Raw genomic sequence first — 3,981 nt, forward strand, 5'->3', positions numbered from 1 at the left:
AGAGAGTTTTAGGGGAGGGAGAGAATGGTAGAGAGAGACACATGAGAGAAGGGGAGAGAGAGATATATAGATAGAGGGTGAGAGGGAGAGATAATTGACACACAAAGAGAAAGTGAGTGGGAGGGAGAGAGGGAAAGAGAGAGAGAGAGAGATAGCTGAGAAAACAAGAAAGGGAGGGGCAAGGAGATAATGGAAGAGAGAGACACCTGAGAGAGAGAGAGAGAGAGAGAGAGAGAGAGAGAGAGAGGACTAAGAGAGAGAGGGAAAGAGAGGGAAAGAGAGAGAGACTTCAGAGAGAAAGAGAGTTAAAGGGAAAGAGGGAGAGACTTGAGAGAGAAAGAGAAAGGGAGGGGAGGGGAGGGAGAGAATGGACAGAATGGGAAAAAGACACTTGAGAGAGAGAGAGAGAGAGGAATAATGTGTGTGTGTGTGGTAGATATATAGATAGAGAGAGAGAGGGAGTGGGGGAGATATAGAGACACCCAAGAGGTGGATGGAGGGATTGTCTGAGAGAGAGAGACTTGAGAGAGAGAAAGGGAGAGGGAGGGAGAGAATGGATAGAATGGGACATAGACACCTGAGAGAGAGAGGGGGGAAGGGGATGGAGAGAGGGAAAGAGTGAAAGAGAGACATAGAGAGAGAGAGAAATGAGAGGGAAAGGGGGAAGGAGAGAGGGAGAGAGGGAAAGAGAGATACTTGAGAGAGAGAGAGTTAGAGGCAGAGAGAGAGAGAGAGAGAGAGAGAGAGAGAGAGAGAGAGAGGGAAAGAGAGATACTTGAGAGAGAGAGAGAGTTAGAGGCAGAGAGAGAGAGAGAGAGAGAGAGAGAGAGAGAGAGAGAGAGACCTAAGAGAGGGGGAGAGAAAAAGAGGGAGTGGGGGAGATATCTGAGAGACCTGAGAGGTGGATGGAGGAATTGTGTGTGAGAGAGAGAGAGGGAGAGGGAGAGGGGGAGGGAGAGAGAGAGAGAGAGAGAGAGAGGAGGGAGACAGAGAAAGAGATAAAGAGAGACATAGGGAGAGACTTGAGAGGGAACGAGAGAGGGAGAGAGGGAAGGAGAGAAATAATTTAGAGAGAAAGAGAGTTAGAGGCAAAGAGAGAGATAGAGATGTGAGAGAGAAGGAGAAAGGGAGGGGGAGGGAGAATGGACATAATGGGATAGAGACACTTAAGAGAGAGAGAGAGAGGCAAAGGGAGGGGGAGGGGGAGGGAGAGAGGGAAAGAGAGAAAGAGAGACATAGGGAGATACTTGAGAGGGAAAGAGAGAGGGAGAGAGGGGCAAAGGGAGGGGGAAGGGGAGGGAGAGAGCGAAAGAGAGAAAGAGAGATAGAGAGATGGTGAGAGGGAAAAAGGGAGAGAGAGGGAGAGAGAGATGTAGAGGGAAAGAGAGAGAGACTTGATAGATAAATAGAAAGGGATGGGGAGGGAGAGAGGGAAAGAATGGGATACAAATACTTGAGAGAGGGGGACAGTGGTGCAGGAGTACCTAGTTTTGAGTGCAATTTATTCATTTTGGTGTGTTTGTTCTTAGTTTGGTTTTGTATGATGAATACAAGACTTCTCATAGGTCCTCATGTGTTTTTGCTATGCATTGGTAGGATGCATGTCAATAGGATCATACATTTTCTAAGTTTTGGCTTATAAGCCCTTGTAAGCCTAAAATGGTATAATCATGCATTTTGGTGTAAAACATCTTGAAAAGCATTATTTGGAATTGAGACATGTCATGGTAGTGTTTTTTAGTCATCCTAGATGGTTTAGAAAAGGAAACAAAGCATGAAATGAAAAAATGCACTTTTTGGCAAAAGTTGTCAAAGTTGCTTGACAATATTTTGCAACGTTGAGCAACTTTTTGCAAACTTTGAGCAAAGGGTTGGTTAAGCAACTGATGGAAAGTTAGTTAGGCCCAAAATGGTATATAAATGTACTTAGTATGAATGTAATGAGGTTGGTGAATGCTTGGAGCAGATCTTAATACATCTTGAAAACCATTTTCGAAGTTTTGCTTTGTGTTTTCTCTAATTTGGAGTAGCAGTCCGTACTTAATGGATTGATTGCATTGATGTTCTCTAATAATTGCTTTGTATATTTTCTTTTATTTCTCAGGAAGCAATTAAGTTAGTCTTTGTTGCAGGTTTGAATTGAGTTTTTGATTTTGTAAGCTCTCGGCCCAAGCAAGGGTTTGAGAGGCCCAAACGTGGTTCCAGCTCGAAGTCCTTTGATTTATTCTCAATAACCCTTGGGAATCAAGCCATGGAACCTTTGTATAGTGTATATAGTCTTTTTTTTGGTTTGGAGGTCATTGAAAGGTCATTAGACATCATTTCCTAGGCGAGCTCAGTCATAGCCCAGTTAGGAAGTGATTGAAATTATGCAAGTGCTTGCAGGGATGAGAAGGTTTGGAGTTTCCAAGTGTTTCGCATGAGAAATTAGGGTGTGACAGAGCCTATGTGAGAGTTTGGAGGTGTGGCAGATCAGGGAAGTCATTAAACCCTTGAAGAAGACCAAAACCCTTCAAAACAAGCCATTTTTGGGTTTCGTACTTGTACGGTTAGACTGAGTTTTCTCACTTCATGAATCTTGAATCTCTTCCAAAAGGGTACTCAGATCACAAATGAGTTTGTCTGGGTCTTTGGGAAAATTTTGAATAAATCCACAAAAACTGGCTAGGCAGGGCTAATTGGGGCTCTAGGGCTACTAGGACTAGAAAATAGGAAAATGAAAGAGCGATGGAGAAATGGAGGAAACCCAAACACAAAACCAGTTGATTGGCCTTGTAAAACCTTATGACATCTACTATAACCCCTGCAAGCATATGTTAGGTGTTTGATAGTGTAAGGTTGGATTTACCCTTGTGAGTCTCAACCACGCCTAAGCAACCAATGAGCACATACTAATTGGGAGCACTCCTAGAGAGTTTCAAAGTTTAGCTTGGTTAATAAACCATAGAATAATGAAGGGATCCCACTAAGACATCACTTGTCTACCTTTTGAAAAAGGATTTGACTCTCTTTGAGTACCCCTCCCCATCAGACAAAGAGAGAGAGAGAGGGAGTGGGGGAGATATAGAGAGATCTGAGAGGTGGAGAGAGAGAGAGAGAGAATGGGAAAAATGGGATAGAGACACCTAAGACAGAGAGAGGTTGAGGGAGGGATGGTGAGAGAGAGATACCTAAGAGGTAGATGGAGGGATGGTGAGAGAGAGAGTGAGAGATAAAGAGAGCTTGAGTGAGAGGGAGGAAGGGATGGAAGGATAGTAAGAGACTAGAGAGAGAGGTGGAGAGAGGGAGAGAGGGAGAAAGAGAGATGATGATGAGAAAGGGAGAGAGGGAGGGGGAGGAGAGAGGGGGAAAATGGTAGAGAGATACACCTGAGAGAGGAGGAGAGTGAGATAGAGAGATAGAGGCTAAGAGGGAGAGATAAAGAATGGGAGATAAAGAGAGATGGAAATAGAGTTAGAGAGAGAATGTGAGAGAGAGAGGGAAATAGAGTTAGAAGGACAGGGAGAGACTTAGAGAAAAAGAGAAAGTTCTAGGGGGAGGGAGAGAGGGAGGGAGAGGGAGAGGGAGAGAATGGGAGAAAGGTACGCTTGAGAGAGGAGAGTGAGATAGAGAGATATAGGTTGAGAGGGAGGGAGACTTAAAAGAGAGAGAGAGAGAGAGAGAGAGAGAGAGAGAGAGAGAGAGAGAGAGAGAGAGAGAGAGAGGGAGAGAGATGAATACAGGGAATTTAAATTTAGAGGGAAAGAGATAAATAATGGAAGATAGAAACACTTGAGAGAGGAGAGAGAGATGGAGAGATAAAGGCTGAGGGAGAGAGACTTGAGAGAGAGGGAGATAGACTTGAGAAAAAGAGAGGGTGCGTGAGGGAGAAAAAGAAAGAGAGAAAGAAAGAGAGACTTGAGAGAGGAAGAGAAGGGGAGGCGGAGGAAGAGGGAGATAATGGGAGAGAAAGAGAGACCCAAGAGAGGGTGAGAGAGTCAG

Source organism: Cryptomeria japonica, chromosome 1, assembly GCF_030272615.1.
Source record: "Cryptomeria japonica chromosome 1, Sugi_1.0, whole genome shotgun sequence".
Taxonomy (NCBI): Eukaryota; Viridiplantae; Streptophyta; class Pinopsida; order Cupressales; family Cupressaceae; genus Cryptomeria; species Cryptomeria japonica.